An 18,966-nucleotide genomic window follows, 5' to 3' on the forward strand; every position below is an offset into this window, starting at 1 on the left:
GCCCCATACCCTCTTGAAAAGTGAACTATTAAGCAGATGGACTGAAGCCTAGGACATCAACTCATGCACCTGGGTGGGGAAGAAACCTGTGCTATGTGGCCTTGATACTGCTCATTATTTCTAAGTCTGCTCTGTGCTGTTTAAAATGAAACCAGCTATTGCTATAGGAGTTCTCTATAAACTGTAGGCTATTGCCAAGGATTAAAAAATTACTATCATATGTCAAAAAGCAATTCAACTCTTTTCTTTTTCTGCTGAGCTCACTGACTATGTCAGAGTCAAGTAGATACACTCTTTTATGGTCAGATTCATTCAGCAACAACACCTCCAATAGTCATCCTTGAAGGTCCTTAACACTAGACAGACCTTTTCATAGATTTCCTATCATTATATCTATTACCCCATTAGTTCTCTATTTTCTTACAATCTCATAATTTGATGGGTCTTAACACACTAGGAATTATAGCCCTGGAGCTATTGACTAGTTCAGGAAATTGAGTTGTAGACACATTGGCTTACTTCACAAAAGGCATATTGTCATTTCTTGTCTCAGTCCATAAATGTTCAAACATCTGTGGCCCATGGGGCAAGGGCAAGTCCCTTCTTCATGGAGTCCCCACAGATGTGTATGAACAAATCATAGTAGATCCTTCATTCTAACCACAGACAGATCCAGTACATGCTTTGCTGAAGATGAGGCAGAGTGGGGTAGACTTGCAGGCGACCTTGTTCCTGGCTTTCTGCTTTTTACTGTCTCACTTTTCTTACTGGGTTTGCTTTGCCTTTAGATTTTTAACAACAACAAGAGCAAAAAAAATTAATACTTTCTTCTGAGTATTTTCACAGAGAAAAGAGTATGTGTTGTTTGGAGAAATGCGTAGTTTAACTTGATAGACTGCACGGTATTCATTTTATTTTTCTCTTAGCATGCACCAGAAACTTGTTTTCAACAAAAGTCTCGTGTGGAATATAATCCCAGCACCCACAAGTTCACTATGATTTGGGAGTAACAAAATATATGAGAGATGAAAGGAGACATACTGACATGCAGCTGGGATTGAGCACACAATGATCAAGAGTGGTAGACACAGGGACAGAAGTGAAGAATCGGTAGAGGAGAGATGTGCGAGTAAAGAGGAGGGATGACCCCAACCAAATATGTATGGAAATGCCATAATGAAACCTATTACTTTGAAAACACAATTACTTCAGTATGGTTCAAGGTTTAGTATGTTCACAAAGTTGTACAACCATCACCACAACCAGAATTATTAGAACTTTGTGTTACTGCACTGCCCAAACCGCAGCCCCATGCTACTCTCTTCCCATTCCCCATAAACTTCCTTACCCTAACAAGCTACTCACATCACTTCCTATTGGTACAGTTTCCTACTCTGGTTGTTCCATATAAGTAGAACCACTCAACACAAAGCCTTTGATGGTTGACTTCCCTACTTAGTATGGTGATGTTGTTCTCAGGACATTTTGTGTTTTTCTTCAATAGTGAACCCAACTCATGTTGCTTCTTTTGGTATATTTCATCTTTGAATAGCAATAGGTAATAATAATAATATCTTTAGGTAAACACTATCTAAAGTAGGCACTCATACTATACATACTATCTCTTGCCTTATCCTCATTACAAGCTATTCAGGAGTTATAATGGCCCATATTTTCCAGGTTAATGAAGAAGGAAGTGCCATCCTGCCTGTCAAGTGATAAAGGAAATATTCCAATTCTGTGATTGGATTCTAAATCACTTTTCTGCTCCATGCCTCATGCTTGCTCTGTCTTGAAAGATAAGTGTTATCATAAACCTTATCAAGTCACTAGCCCCTGGGTGTAGCTGTGTGTCACATTAGAGGAATAACCCAGAACAAGTTCCTGCCAGCTGAAAAGCCCTCAGGCACAGAGGACAGGCACACAGACTGAGAATACAATGACTGAGACTCTCATGCTCTAGAGTCTGAAAGATCTGGATTAGGATTCAGATCTTTTTACCTGTGTATGTCATGATATCACATTTGTTTATTTATCTACCTATTTATTTATCTATCTATTTATTTTGAGACAGGGTTTCTCTGTGTATCTACGCTGGCTGTCCTGGAACTCTCTCTGCAGATCAGGCTTGCCTCAAATGCAGAGAGATCCACCTGCCTAAGGCATATGCTGCTGCTTTCTAATTCTTGATTTCTCCACAGATGAATGGGAAGAATGGCTTCAAGGTTTGTTAGAATAGATTTTTTTTAAAACAAGGGCTTACGACAGTACTTAAGACCAAGTAAGTGTTCAATAGTATCTACTGTTCATTATTAGGGTATTAGAAATGATAAGATGACATTGGTTATCTACAAATGATCCCCAGGGAGTCCTGAACTGTAGGGGAGATGAGGAAGCGCCATCTCTGAGGGACCTTGTTTATATGATGGAAGGGTATGAATGCAAATGAGAATATAGGAACAGTAAATGAGGACTGGAGAGATAGCTCTGTGACATGAGCATTTAATGTTCTTCTGAAGGACCAAGTTCGATTTGCAGCCCCCACATTAGGTAGCTCATGACCACCTGCAATTCCAGCTCCAGGGTATTTGAGACCTCTAGCCTTTGTGGGCACCTGGGTTTAGATACATATACCCACCCACATACCTATGATTAAAAATAAATTTACAAGAAAGAGTAAACCTACAACATTGTACAAGACAACACATGAAGGACCTGAGCAAAAGATGTCTTGGGGTATCTTGACTGTAGGACAAATAGGAAAGCTTTGAAGGGGAGATGATTGTGCAGTCATGACCATGAAGAGAAAGGTGGTAGGCTATAACCAGAGGTTCTTTGTCTCGGCTGCTTGGTCTCGCAGCCACCTCAGCCCCAAATGAACACACAGACACTATATTAATTATAAAACTTTTGGCCAGTAGCTAGGGCTTCTTATTGGCTAGCTCTGTCTTAATTATTAACCCATTTCTACTAATTTATGTATTTCTACAAGACCTTATATTACTGGAGAACTCCTGGTGCATCCTACCCTCTCGGGCTCCACAAGGCGACTCTGTGTGGTGGAACACTCTGCCTGCCTTTCCCAGAATTTTTCTTGTCTCTTAGACACACCTATCTTCCTGCCTCATTGGCTGAACAGTGTTTTATTCATTAACCAATAAGAAAAACATATATACAGAAGGACAACTCCCATCAGTGGGCCTTCAGAGAGTTCACTGAAAGCTGGGTATAGTGAGGCCCGCATTTAATTCCAGTACTTGGGAAGCAGAGGTAAGCAGGTCTCTGAGTCAGAGGCTATCCTGATCTCCATAGCAAATTCTAGGTCAGCCAGGGCTACATGGTGAGAGCTTGACTCAAAAAACAAAACACAAGTTAATGCATACATTCATTTCTGGAACACATATGTGAGGAGAGCTGCAAGTTCTCTGTCTACAGGTAACACATCACTAAGTAGAGTTCGGTACTGATGCTCCTTTCTGTATGCTGTCTTGAAGTGCCATCTATGTTTGTGATACATTTTCAACCCACTCTGCAGGCTGGATTCACAGGAAACCATTTACAGTCTGTATGTGGAAGTCTAAGTGTCCTTCTTCTTAGACCCTAGAGGAAAAGTGTAGCCAAAGACCACCGGGAAATAGGAAATCAAACAAACCAGTGTGGCTCATTGGTCCAGAAAGGATCCCGAGTCAAGAACAATGTGCAGGGAATATTTGGAGTTAGATTTTCCTTTACTGACTTGTTTTTCTGGAAGCAGAAGGAACTCCGGAAACTTACAGCATGTGATCCCTCCCCATTTCTGTGACTGTATCGAATTGTGCCTTCCTTCCTGGCCTGAGCATGCCCAGACTGGCCAGCTATGGTATTGAGCCTCTAACTCTCTAATACATCCCTGCCTCGGGAACAGAACACTTGCCAGTCTTTCTTTCTAAAATCTTGTTCTCCCATCACAGCTTAGGTTTCTTCAGGAATACATACCTTGACTACCTTATGCAAGGTAACTCTCGTAGTCTCTGTCTATCCTAGCATCTTGTTTTTGTTCCCTTGTTATACTCCTCTAAGCAGCAGCAAGATTGTTTAGTAATTTTTTTCTGTCTCCCTTGGCCCAAATGTGAGTCCCATTAAAAAGAAAATTTTTACACATAGAAGTCATACAATAAATGGCTAGAGGGCTAGTTCAGCATTTGGGAGCACTTGCTGCTCTTGCAGAGGGCCCAGAGTTTGATTCCCAGAACCCACACAGAGCCTCGCATCTATCATAACTCCTGCTCCAGAGAACCTGATGCTATTTTCTGATCTCTACCTGGTGTGTGGCTCCAGTCACACACACATGGTACCTACATGCAGGCAAAACATGCACACATATAAAACAAAATTAACAAAATCTTTTTAAAAAGTTTTAAAGAAGGCACACACTAAATATTAATTGGATAAATGATACAACCACAGTCTTTAACATTCCTTGATGGGGGAAGAGCCTCCATGCATTCCAAGTAGAGACAGATGAGAAAATAAAGTGGAAAATAGAATTGTTAGCTGCCAGATTAACTGGAGGGGGAAACAACCAGAGAAGCAAGCATCTGAATGCTTAATTATAAAATGCAAACCAAGACAGTTTTCAAATAGGAACAGGATTATGTCCTTGTAAAGCAGATGGACCACAAAGTGCCAAGGATGGCAACTTCACACCCCCTCAAGACTGGTGCCCAGTTCTTCATGTAAGGACAGCATGATTTTTTAGCCCTCCCAAGAACCCTTCAACCAGAAACACTTCAAATGAAAGTACAAAAGAATCTCACTGCTGATGAGCTCTGGCAGATCGGTGCCATGTGGAGCATCTGGGCCGACGTAAGAACATCTGTTCCCAGCATGAACCCTATTAGCTTCATCATTCAGATTTCAGTGGAAAGAAATGTACAATTATGATACATGGGCTTAATTGATAGCAAGGTGGCGACTCAGGTCTTGCTGCAGCCTGTATGCTTGGGAGCAGCTGCAGATGCTCAGAGAGTGTGCATGTGCCAGAGGACACCATGGCAGAAAGGCAGGAAGGCCCCAGTACCTGGAGCCAGCCTGCAACGGAGGCTGAAGCAACAGAGGCCACCTGGAACTGAAGGAAGAAAGTAAGATTAAGGAGGGATCATAGAGGAAGACAAGAGAGAAGGAAGGAGAAAGACTGGGGAGAAAGTAAGGGCAAAAAGTGGGCAAAGGCCACACACAGCCAGAACAAGTATGGGGTTGCCTGGAGAGGGAGAAAGTTGTCCTACAGGGATATAGGATGTCCCAAGCACCACAGCAAGACCACCAGAGCTTAGGTCATGGCTCTAAAACCTGCCAAGCATGAGCTCTCAGAAACTCTACCCGACTCCATAGTTTCCTCAACCCAATAGGAGGGAAATCTATAGGTTCTCGAGGGTGGATGTGAAGCCTGGGGAGTTATATATACACAAAAGGCTAAGAGTAGCACTTGATATGCAGGTAGCTGCCATTGGTATTGTTATTTATTATTAACTACACAACTAACTACTGTCGCCGTTATTTACTGTAAGACAGAATGCATTTTCTCCAAGAAGCACACGAACTGAGCACTAGAATGAATCTCAAGCCACAAAGCAAGTGTGTGCAAGTGGAAGGCTGAGCCTGAGCTCACACAGCCCTAGTCCCCTTGCTCCCTACAAATGATTCGGCAGGCTTTGGTGGCTAAGTGAGTACTGTCCCTCACTGTTCTCACTGCTAGGTAAGAACTGCTGGTGGCAGTACACGCAGGAGCATCCATCTTGTGTTGTCACGGTGAAGTACTAGAGCCATCTCCTTGCCCATCCCTGATCCAACAAGCAGTACTTCTTGCCCCCAAGGAAGCCGGGTTGAAACTAGATTGTGGTTTCAATCCCAGCTCCACTTTCAAGTCCATAAGTATGTAGAGATTGGTGACTACACACCTAAGCCCCTTGCTGTCTGTTGGTAGTAGAACAACATGTCCCTGGGTATACAGTGATGAGTAATTGGTCTATGAGAACAGAGTGCTTGAAATGTCTAGTACTTATCACTGGGCATCCCATAGCATCATTGCAAGATAATACACACACTGAAGGCTGAGCTATACAATGCTGGGTAAGAAGACAGATAAACATGGTAAGGTGTATGATGAGGGCAAGCATGGCAGAAGGCATCAGATAGGGCACATCCAGCTCTAGATAAGGAGAGAAGAGACTAAGAAAGTGACTCCAGCTAACCTAAACCTTGGGGCCTCTAAGAACCATGGAAAAGTTTCAATATGAGATCAAATCATGAGGAAAATTCACTATATAAAAGGTGAGGAGATTCTGGAATATCCTTTAAAAGGGTTCCCTACCAAACTGTCAAGTTTCATAAAAGGCAAAAAGGTGCTGGGGGATGTTACTTTTGTTCAAAATTCTAAATTCTGTGGTTTGGCTAAATAAACCCCCTAGTGGCTCAAAATGTGAAAGGCTCGGTGCCCAGTTCTGGACACTGCTGACAAGCAGTGAAACCATGAGGAGGTGGAGCTTAATGGGATGGAGCTAGGACATTGGGGTATACCCTTCGAGTGGAAAATGGAACCCCAGTCTGTCTCCTTCCAGCTGCCTGCTTGCCATGACGTGGGTACTTACTTTTGCCACACAACTCTGGCCTGACATGCCGCACCAATCACCAAGGACTTCTCAGTCTCGTGTTATGACGGCCTTTCTCTGCACTCCATCATCTCCATTCTCACTGTTCACCCTCATGTGATTCTAATGCTGTCTCATGGGGTCTACTTCAATCAATTTCAAGGATACCAATGGGCTCTCTCATGTGTTTATTACATCCTTTACACAGAAGTTACAGAGCCTGTTTTGAAGTGTTAGCTTGTATTAAAATTTGGTCCAGGAACATTTTCTTTGCATTCTGCAGATTGAACATCTATACCCTGAAAATATTATATTTGAAATGTTCCAAATACAAAATATTTTGTATGACAGATTAGTATACATCTGGAAAGCTCCACAAGTGACATCAAGTGACAAGTCATAATTAAAATGCAAGTGCATAAAAAACACTAACCTAAAACAGACATTTAGATCAATAGACTAGAATAGAGGACCCATATATAACTCTACATAACTACAAATACCTGATCTTTGACAAAGATGCCAAAAATCTACATTGAATAAAAGACAGGTCTTCAACAAATGGTCTAAGAAACCTGGATTTCAACATGCAGAAAAATGATACTAAATCCTTATCTCTCACTTTTCACAAAACTCAACTCCAACTAGATCATGGACCCCAACATAAGACTCAGTACCAGAAACCTTTAAAGAATAACATACTTAAACTTGGATTTATGGGTGAAGACTTTCTAAATATAACTCAATAGCTAGAGAAATAAGACCAAGAACCAACAAACAGAATCTCACAAAACTAAAAACCTTCTATGTATAGCAAATAAAATAGTCAATTAAGTAAAGAAAAAGCTCACAGAATGAGAGAAAATCTTTGCCGCTATACATCTGACAGAATTCATCTGGAATACACTAAGAGCAAAAAAAAATCTAAACATTAAGAAAAAAAGAGCCCAATTTTAAAAATGGATTATAGAACTCAACAGGGTGATTTCAAAACAAGAAATACAAATGGCCAGTGAACACTTCAAAGACCATTCAGTATCCTTAGCTACCAGGGTAATGCTGATTAAAATCACTCTAAGACTCCAACTCACCCCAGTCAGAACAGCTATCATCAAGAATGCAATTATTGGTGAAAAGGAAACCCTTATACACTGTTGTTTGAGGGTATAAACTAGTGTAGCCACTGGGAAAATCAGTCTTCAGGCTTCTCAAAAACTTAGGGAAAAAATGTTATATGACCCAACTACATCATTCTTGGGCATATATCCAAAGGACTTTGTATCTTACTACAGAGACATGTGCACACACATGCTCACTGTGGTTCTATACACAATAGCTAAGCAAACTGAACTAATAAAGATGTCCATTGACTGATGATGATTTTCTACTTGGGAACCCATGATTCTGCAATTCAAGTAAGAAGTATGTAATAAGAGGGGATAGTAGAACTCAGGAGTCTTGATTCAATTCCCAGCACCACAAAAAAAGAAAAGAATGAAGAAAAGAAAGAGAGAAAAGAAGGGGATGGGGTGGGAGGAAGGAAGCCCACTCTGGCCCCTCCCTCCTGATGCCCTCTGATTCCACAGACAGATGTGACCAAAGTTGATCCGAATCTGTTCCCTGGCACTTCCTGAAGAGCAGACTGTGGCTTTCCTGTCTCACTCACCATTTTACTATCTAGGTCTTTTGTTAGGAGAATTTTCCTACTCCTTTCTGAGCCAAATCCTTGCGTTAACTCTGGCAACATAGGAGGGAAAAAATCCGCTATTGATTTCATGTGCTGAGGTCTTTGAAGACTTTCAAAGTCTCAGAGCCACTTCCCAGAGAAGTTCAAAGAAGAAATTCATCGACTGGCTTATTCCATTCTCAGACATCATTTCCACTTCAGTCAGGTTGTCTAAGAGAAGATTATCCATGGGGGAGCTGCTGCCTCTTCACAGCCAGCCTGCTGTTAGAGGGCTGGAACTTCCCCATGGTGTTCTTGCTCACATTATCATGATCAGAAAACTTCCCCTTCCTTTGAGTTCAATGTGGGTCCTGTTCTTGACCCTACAGCAATGTGGAATGGAACCATTAACTGTCTATACCATCAGGTGCGGTGTAGGGAAGCCTGATGTCATATTCCAGAAGCTGTCTCTTCAACACTCCGAGGCTATAACATGGTTAGACCAAGAGGAAGAAGTTGTCATCTCAAGGGAGGTGGCCTTCCCTATGCTCTCCCTGAGTGACTGGTTACCATTTATCTCAGGATCTTTCATTGGAGTTGGTGTTATGTGGGTATCAAGTAATGTTTTTAGGGTTAATTAATGATGGTATAAAATCTTAATGCCCATCGATATGCAAATGAACAAGTAGAGTTAAGAAAACTTTGTGCATATTAATTGAGAGAGCCATGTTCTGTAAAGACTTTTTAGAGAAGCCATTTTCTGTGGTGAAATATAATTTCATGGCCTTTTTTCAGCTTCTAGATAACACCTGCAAGAAGCTGGTACCAATCCAACATAGGAAGAAGCCAGATGGTGAAACAGCCATGGGTCAGAATCCACAAAGGCCGAAACTGGGAGCTCCAGAGAGCTCATTTGTTTTTTCTTCTTTTTAAAAAAACATGTTGTTATTAGTAGTAGTAGTAGTAGTATGTGCATGTGTATGTATGTAAGTCTGAGTTTATGTGTACCACAAGGTGCATGGGAGACAGAAGAGACATTGCATCTTCTAGAACTTGGTTACACACAGTTGCAAACTCCAAATGGGTGCTGGGACTAGGAACAGGATCCTCTGCAAGAGCAGTCAGCACCCTTAACCACTGAGGCATGTCTCCAGCCTCCCGAGAGCAAAGCCCACTGTGACACAGACACATTATTGGTTGTTTTTACTAACTATGCACTCCTCTCCTCTTGCGGCCACATGAGACTTGAACTCTGTATAGTTTTTCTTGAGAGTCACAGACAAAGTATTGAGTGACTGAATAAAAATAAATCCTTGCCCATCTTACCAACAAATAGCAGGAAACACCATGGCTGCCCAGAAGTGAAGGTACCTCAACAACACTGGGAATGAGAGATTTGAAGAGTTGTGCTCAGAATAATCAACTTCCCCAGGAGCTCTGGCTGGGAAGGGAGGGATCCATGTTCCCAGAAGGGCAGTGTCACCACAGCCAAACAGCCCAAGCAGTTTGCTCTCAATTATCTACCCCTGTCTAATTTCAGGAAAATTTATTCAGTAAATTGCAGAGTTTTTTGGCACTAAACTCAGGGAAAAAAAATTCCAACAGTGAATTCATTTCCAAGTAAACCTGTCATCTCTACTCTTAGCTTTTTCTTCCCTTCTTACAAGACAGGAAAACAAAAGATCCAGACATTTTCCAAGAGAAAATAAACTCTCAAGGCTGAGACTGGGGCTTGCAAACTTGGTCAAAATTCTCATTTCGAGAAGGTGGCTCTCAAGTTGACAAAGTGCTTCCCTCCCACACCCCTACTAAATCAGCACTCCAGGCAGTGACTCAGAGAGTGTGGAAGCTCTGCTCTCATCTCGTCGTAAACACAGAGTTTCCATGCCCATGTTCTAGATTCCTTGCTAGCTAGCACAGTGCAACTCAGGGTCAGGGCAAATAAGGTAAGGGACTATTCAAGTTCAACTTCAAAAGCTATTCTTCTTTGTGCCAAAATTTAGGAGAGGCTAAAAGAACTGTTTTCCCTATTGTCCCAGACTAAACTGCTGACAACGAAGAAATATGAACACTTGGAAGATTACCAAACTCTAACAATAAGCAACTACACAAGGAGACTGTTCAGTGTGCCTGTCCCGCCGCATTCCTCTTCCTACCTTGTAATGTTTAAGACGGCTGTGGGAACATTGTCCTTGTCCTTGCCCGGGACACCATCGCCTATCTGAGTGTTCACCTGCAGTCTTGCTTTGGACTGATTAAGCCAGGGCTAGAGGTCCTCAAAGCTGATAATCCATGGAGCCCATTCAGTAACAGGTGTCCTCTGAGATGGGTCCACTGCTGATCTACCTGTTATGGGAATTGTCACTGTGACATGTTATCAAGCATGCTAATCAGGACTGAGTGAAACTTCTGAGAGGATGAGTTCCTATAGAGAGTTAAGGATTCTCTGTACCCTGTCATCCTCCACCACACCCTGCTCCCATGCACATACGAATGCTTTCTCACAATACCAGGGTTGACATGGTTCCGCCATACTCACTCATCAGTCCAATACTACACCCTTCCTATTATAATTCTCCCATACCCCAAATATTTACCCATCTTCATCTTCTATTGATTACCCCCTAATTGTATGTTCTGTTTCCTTTAGGTTTTGCCATTGCCCATGTTATCTGGGTCATCTCATAAAATCATCTTTGCCTAGAGACCAAGTCTCTCAAGTAGAAGTGTGCTAACACAAGAAGTGAATTAAGAATGGAAGACCAGGGAGTGGTGTTTTGAAGGGGCTGGACTAAGCAAGGCTAGTCAATTGACAACAGATCAGCTAAAGTACATTTGAGTGAAGGAAAGGACTCATTGGCTTCTGTGACAGAAGAGGGTAGGTAACTAGAGAAGAACCCTGTTGGCTAGTGGCTCCATTTTCTACTGCAAGTCATCTCGTGTACAATAGCTTAACATAGAACACACTTTCAATTGTGTGATTCTGAAAGTCAGAGGCTGTGAAAATTTCACCAGACCAAGATCTGGGTATCTAGAGGTTGTTTCTTTCTGTAGCCTCCAGGGGACACCCTGGTTTTTCAGTTTGTTGACAGATTTCAGACTTGTGCTTATGGGACTGGACTCCATTTTCATGCTGGCTTTCACCTGTAGGCCAGCTTCTAAAGGCACTCATATTCTTTCTTCTTCTCCTAAGCCATCCATGATGGGCCAAGCCTTTCATATACTTCAAACTACTTTTCCTCTGCCACTGTATTTCCCTGAACTTTCTGTTCCTCATCTTACCTCTTCATGGTTCTGTGTGCCTATACTGAGCTCACTCAGAATGCCCAGAGTAAAATCTACAATCCTGATTCCACCTACAAAGTCCCTGTTTCCATGGGATGGCAATGCCTATATAAATGGTGCGATTGTGTGTGCACAGAAATAAATACATAAACTTTCCTCACAGGCAAAGCATTGGCATCTTTGGGAGGACATTGTATGAGCTAGACATGGAGGAAGCAGAAACTGATTCTACAGATTTGGTCTCAGGAATCATGCTCATATACAACAATGCAGGTTGAAGGAGGAGGGGACTTGAAAGTAACTCCAGACCTATGAGCTCCAGTAGACCAGGGATGGAGCAGACAAGATTTAGAAAGTGAAACTAATACAATGCATGCCATGATAGAGACTAGGTTATTCAATGGAACTTATTGGTTCCAGTTGGAACTCTTACTGACATACAGCATTAGACAAGTTCTACCTCGAGCCAGGTCCATCTTCTAAAGACAGGGAATGGAACTATCAAGGATGTTGAGGTGACAGCAACCAGTCCCTACTGCAGACATTCATGTGATACCCAGAGCCAACCTCTGCGCTCCTATTATTCAGTCCTGGTCATGAAATCTCTCTGATAGCCAATGTTAATCTAACGAAGTCACAGCACAGTCATTCTAACACTGTACTGTGTATAAGAGGCTTTCCAGAGTTGACATTCTATACTGTAAAGTACTAATATAAAGATATTACTTAGGGAAACATGAAACATACCGAGGCCCCTGTTTCAAAAACCTGTAGCCAGCTGAGGACAGAGCAGATCAGTGAGAAGGGCAAACAAAGGCAGTTTCAGCAGGAAACCAAGTCAGAGATAAATAAAAATTTCCTCTTCAGCCTTAAGTCTTAGTGTTTGTCTGGGTGTTTTTGTTTGTTTCTTGGTTTTGTGAGGTAGTGTTTCACATAGCCCTGGCTGCCTTCATACTCACTATGTAGCCAAGGATGTCCCTGAACACCTGACCCTCCCAAGTGATGAGGTAATAGTGTGTGCCACAAAGCCCTGCTACAGTGTAACTCTTGAGCTAACTTGTGGGTGCCTCACAGAATGTCAAGTATAAGCTCTGGTGACAGATCACCTTCAGATGGCAGAGATAAGCAATATGGTTTCTTCAACAAGAGGCTGTATGGGTGAACTGAGATATTTTTCAGGTTGTGTCCCTAGAGACTCTGGGAATGTAAACTAGAAAACAAGAGATTTATTAAGGCACAAACTCAGAGAAGGAAGGAAGAATTAGCCTGCGTGTAAAAATTATATGTTGGATTCAGCAAAGGCCTTACCTCCTTGCACAAAAAACTCTGAAGCTGAGCTGCCCTTCCAGAAATGACATGGTGGGCCAGGAGATAAAATTTTACCGTTGTCCACTATTCATTCCATCATGATGCAGAGCTTCCTGCAAGTTGGGCAGTGCTCTTGGGTGGGAAGGCTGTCCTCAGAGGTGGCAGTTTCTAGGAAAGGACTGTTAGTCATCCACAGGCTCAGAAGTCAGGGAGCAAGTCATCACTATGAAGGAAGACCTGGTGAGACCCTCAGAACCACACAGGATATTCTCCCTGCATCACCATTTTGGGGATGAGCAGTATTCATTGGCACTGGACGGGGGATAAGGTGAGGGTTTGTATGTGAAAGGTCCCAGAAATGCTCATGTGTTGAAAGTTGTGCCCCTCCAATAGATGGATTTAATCATTGAAAGGTACTGGATGATGAAAGAACTTCCCCAATGGATGAATCCATTGATGAACTCCTACTGAAAAAAAAAAAAAATACTAGGAGTAGAGAGTGGGCCGTATAATCACTGTGTGTGTGTGTGTTTGTGTGTTTGTGTGTGTGTGTGTGTGTGTGTGTGTGTGTGTGTGTGTGTGTGTGTGTGTAGGGTATGTCTCACCAAGGCCTCTTGTTCTTTCTACTTCCTGGCTGTTACGGAGTGAGCCCCTCTGCCCCACCATGCCCTCTGCCATAGTGGACTGCTTCACCACAGGCCAAGAAACAATGAAGCCATCTTATGGACTGAAGTTTTTGAAACCACAAGCCAAAATAAATTTTCTCTCAAGTATTTATCACAGGCAAACAAACAAACAGCCTAACACACACAAAAATTAAAAAAGGAAGAGACAGTCCACCTGACTAACACAGGATGCATCCGCTGTCTCTCCTGCAGTCTATTGCTTCTTCAGGTCTTCCTGTGGCTGATATCCTAGTGGTGTTCATCGAAAGACATGACAAAAGTGAGAGACATAAGTGGAGAGTTCATTCTAGTACACAAATACCATGAACTATTTTAGTTTAACTCTTTGATATATATATATATATATATATATATATGGACAAATACAGTGTCTGCCAGCACCATTGTATAGAAACTGTGCCACTAAAACAAAAGAAACATTTTCTCAAAGTTCCAGAGGCTAGAAGTTCAAAATCAAAATGTTGGCAGGTTTAGTTTTTCCTTTGCTTGCAAACTGTTGTCTTCTGTGTTTCTCTGGGCCATGCCCTGCCATGCTCATCTAGAGGGTCTCTTCTGTTTCTAGGGCATCACTAGGTTAGGGCCCCACACTATGACCCTACCTTATTTAGCCTTAGTTAACTCATGAGATAATAAAAACAAAACCACATAGGTGGGTAGGACTTTGATATGTGGGTTTTCAGGAATAAAACCTTGTTTGCACAGGAAAATCTTAAAATACCCTGCCCAGTTATTTACAGAGGAATAATGGTACATTATAAAACTGATATATGCATGCCATTAAAAATGTTTAAGTTTTGTGTGTTTTGTTTGTTGCTTCATTATTCAGATCTTATTATTTACTTTAGAATTAGAAAACAGAAAATGTCAAAAAGAAAAAATAAAATTATCACATTCTCAATACCCACTTAAAAAAACTATTGCAAGTTGGACTGGGGGAAAGGACTTGCCTAACATGTTTCAATCTATCCTACTGCAAAATGTATGCATATATATATATATATATATATATATATTAAAATATATGACTAATTTAATGTATAAAATTTGATATATTTCTTTCCAGTCCTTTTTCTGTGCTGCATGTAAATTTTTTCAATTATTTCATATTATAAACACTTTATATATTTTTATTTAAAATAATGTTACATTTACGTGTGTGTGTGTGTGTGTGTGTGTGTGTGTGTGTGTGTGTGTGAAAGCAGAGTGTAGGTGTGGAGGCCAGAGGAGTTAAATCTATCCTTTCACCATGCAGATTCCAAATTGAATTAAACTCAGGTTATCAGCCTTGGCAACAAGTAACCTTACCCACTGAGACATCCTACCACCCCTTCATTTTTTTTACTACATACTGTCAGAGCATTATTCTTCAAAGGGAAACAAGGTACTAAAATTTAACTATATTTTGTTTTATTTTGGAAACTATTTCTTCAAATACGTGTATGTGCTTTCTTGGATGTTTGCTTCCCATTTTTTTTCTCTCTCTCTCTTATTCTTTCTCTTCCTATAGAGAACTTCCAGTTTGTCTCTGCACACAAACTTCCGCAGCATTTCTGGAACCACATAACCTTTGCTTTTTCAAAATGCGTCTTCTGTGTTGTTTGCTTAATCTAACCTCCTTGTGGCATCTCTTGGGCCATTGCTGTAGTGTATTTTTGTTCTTACCCTGTTTCTCAATATGATTTCGAACCTTTTGAGTGCAGACTGCACCTTGGGTCCACTGCTCCTTGGTAATTGACTAATGTTGGTGGATTGGTTGGCCAGCTTGCTGGCTGGGCTTCCATTTTCTGAAAATTAAGACTCAATGCCCAGTTGTCTGTGGAAATTACTTTTTCTCCTACTTACCCTTAGGAGGGTACTGGTTTGTGACATTTCCACAGCAGGACTAAATTGGATGAATTGTGTTCTTTTGTGTTCTCCCGATTTCCCCACTCTGTGTGCCTTGACAGCAGGATGGTTCTATTATGTTATATCCTATTGTGTTTTTATAATGGCTTAATTACTGTGTATGGGCTTCTGACTGGGAACTAGGGAAATGGTGATTTCTATAAATAAAACACACTTTTGGAGACATTAATATGCTGCCAGATTTAGTTGTGTCTATGTTACACAGGTTCACGTTAAAATCCAAAGTGCTGTCAAATATGCGTTGTAGGTAAAGAGTCTATTTTACATTCCTCCCGAGTGAATTAAGCTCCGGTCAAAACATGTCGTGGAAGGAGTAACTTTTGTATTCTGATATGCCCTGTACCCTTTGGCAGTCCATCTCAACTTGTCTCCCCATGAAACAGAACCTCATACAAGGCACACATGGAAGGCAAATCTCTCCTTTGGGTCTACTCTGGAAAAACAAAACTTCAGATTCTAAGTACTAGAGCTGTCATTATTTTAAATGTATACAGAATAGGCTAACTTCAAATTGCCCTTAATATTTAAGTTTGTGAGGGAGAAAAAGAGAGGGATAGCAAAGAAAGGATCAAAGGAAGACATACGCACAATGCCAGAGAAATCTATTGTATTAACTTTTCTTCCACAGCTTTGTTGTTTTAATTTTGAGTTTGCATAATAACCACAATAACAAGCATCTGAGACCCTAGAATCAGCCAAGTTGGGGCATGACATTTTGACATTGTTGCTTGACACCATTATTTTTGTAAAAATATTTTGTGAAGTTAAAAAAAAATATGCGCCGGGAGTCTGTGGTGCAAGCCTTTAATCCCAGCACTTGGGAGGCAGAGACAGGTAGACCTCTGTGAGTTCGAGGCTAGCCTGGTCTACAGAGCGAGTGCCAGGCTCCAAAGCTACAAAGATAAACCCTGTCTCGAAAAACCAAAAACCAAAAAACAAAAACAAAAACAAAATATACAGATAATGAAGAAGCAGGTGACTTCTGCCCTTCAAATCATCATACCACCTCGTGTTTTGTGACCTTCGAAATCCAAACCAACACCTTCACACAGGAGCTAGGGAAGCTTGGAAAAGGACAGATAGTAAATAAGTTGTTTGCTAAGAAAAATTATTTTAGTGAGATGTCTCAATGGGTAAATGTGCTGGCCACTAAATCTGACTACCTGAGTTCAATCCCTGGGACAATGGTAGGAGACAACTGACCTTTGAACACTGTCCTCTGACTTCTACACGCATGTGTGCCTGTACTTACACAAATATCATACACTCACACACACGGTAATAATAAATAAATAAATAAATAAACTTTTAAAAATAAAAATTATTACAGCATTTACCATGGCCATTCTGCTGTGTCAGCTCTTCTGAATTAATGCTATCCTTCCATGCACACTCTGAGAGCCTGAGGGTCCTTTTGTGCCCTGATCCATCTGATTCATTCCCTCTGTCCTTTGTGTCCTGCTGTAGGCCAGTGGCAGGTGGACCCCAGGTGTCAAGATGCATGGCTCAGTCTATCAAGGACTAGTGTGATACAGCTGGCTCTCCTACTTGTGATTCAGCAGTTTGACTTTTCAAACTACTACAAGGAATGGAGACGATCTACTAGAGACATGGCAATTTGATTTGGCACTGTACTTTGGGAAGTCAACTCTTACGGTAAGTTCCATTCTCTCAGAGACCTACTGCTGTGAGTCACTGTGCACCCTGTGCCAGCATCTGGAGTCTGGTCTTCCCTGAGATGGCCCGGTTCAGGGATGTTTTCTTGTGTGGCTGACCGAGGTGCCAGCCAAACTCTCCCACAGTCACACTAGACAATGTGTGTGTGACCGTTTCCATTTGAAAAAAAAAAAAAAAAAGGTGACGGGATTTAAGTGAGAACAGAGGGGGAAAGACAAACATAAAGCTAAAGAGAAAGAAAAGAGGCACTGAGTGTGAGAAAAGAAGTGGCAAAGACCAAAAGAGACACTACCAATCCAGTATCTCAACCATGGGATGGGTCAAGGGGCTGTTTGCAAGGCAGGCCAGCTTGAGACTTCTCCCAGCACAATGATATCCCAAGCAGTGATAACCAGGTGGGTCAGGGAATGCAGTCACTCCTGCAGGCTGCTACGCTTTCTGCCTTTATATCCCCTTCTCAACTTCACTCCAAGTACCCAGCAAGAAATGAACCCATAGAACTAAGCCTATTGTCCAGGTTACCAAAGACCCTCCAGGTGGGAGCTGCTGAAGGTCCCAGGGTCTCAGACCAATTGGCCTTCCCCATACCAATCCTAACTTTCTCTACCAATGAATCCTTTGTTTAGTTGGCAAATACTTACACAGGGCTTACTGTGCACTGGGCACCACCCTGAACACTTGGCAAATGTTGGCCCCATTATTCCTCCATAAGAAGGGCACTGTTACTCTCTGATTTCTACAGATTAGGAGAATGAGCACAGCCAGTAGGGGTGAGGCTAGGATTGAAACTCCACCAGGTCAGCTCCATATCTGCTCTGTCACAGCTGAGGCCCATGGCCCAGCCAAGAGGAAAAAAGCAGAAGGCAAGACATACAGCATGCCAGCACATTTGTGGTATGTTGCTGGGCAAGCGTCAACCAGACCTTCAAAGTCTCTGAGGCATTTTCCCTGCCTGTACCTGCCTATCCCCTAGCCAGCTGCTGGGGGACATAAAACCCAGCGTCATGATAGGGGGTGTCTAATATTCTATTCTGCTCCGAAAATTCAGTATTCATAGGGGACCGTGACCTCTAGTATGTGGGGTACTGGAACACAGATAGAATACTGGACTGGTAGGTTAAATACAGAATACCAAATTATATTTAAGTTTGAGATTAACAATGATCAATTCTTAATAGAATTATGTCCCATTGCAACATTTAACACCTTAAAATTTCAAAGTAATTTGCTTGTTTGATGTTCTAACCAGGCATTCTGGACTTTCAGTTGCTACATATATTAAACCTTAAATTTGAGCTTGGGAATAGCTCTAAGGAATTAACTGGAGACCCCATTGGGAAGCAGATAGGCTCTGCACTGGCCCAGTAGATTCCTGGGCAGTAGGAGACCTGACTTGTATGTTAAGGAAGACACAGTTCCGCAGCCTCAATGAGAGCAGTTTACATGACGTGTTAGGACCCAGGAGCAAAAGCTACAGTTGTGCTGTGTGATGCTGCTTGTGTGAGTCTGATGCAGGCTGTGTAAGGTCCTTTCGCCTTACTACTTTCTGGTTCCACCCTGAGGTGCTGTGAGGACTTCATACGAGCTGGGAGAGTATTCTGCTATGCTACAGTTCTAGCTCTTGATCTTTTTAAACCAGTGTCTCAGTACGTCACTCAAGTTGGCCTTTGAGCATACTATGTAACATAGATTGGCCTGGAACTCATAATCCCCCTGTTTCTGCCCGCTCAGTGTCAGGATTGTGGGTATGCATCTACCATGACTGGTTCTATACAATGTTCATATTATGAAAATATTCAAAATTACAGAAAAT

This window comes from Cricetulus griseus (assembly GCF_003668045.3).
Source record: "Cricetulus griseus strain 17A/GY chromosome 1 unlocalized genomic scaffold, alternate assembly CriGri-PICRH-1.0 chr1_0, whole genome shotgun sequence".
Taxonomy (NCBI): Eukaryota; Metazoa; Chordata; class Mammalia; order Rodentia; family Cricetidae; genus Cricetulus; species Cricetulus griseus.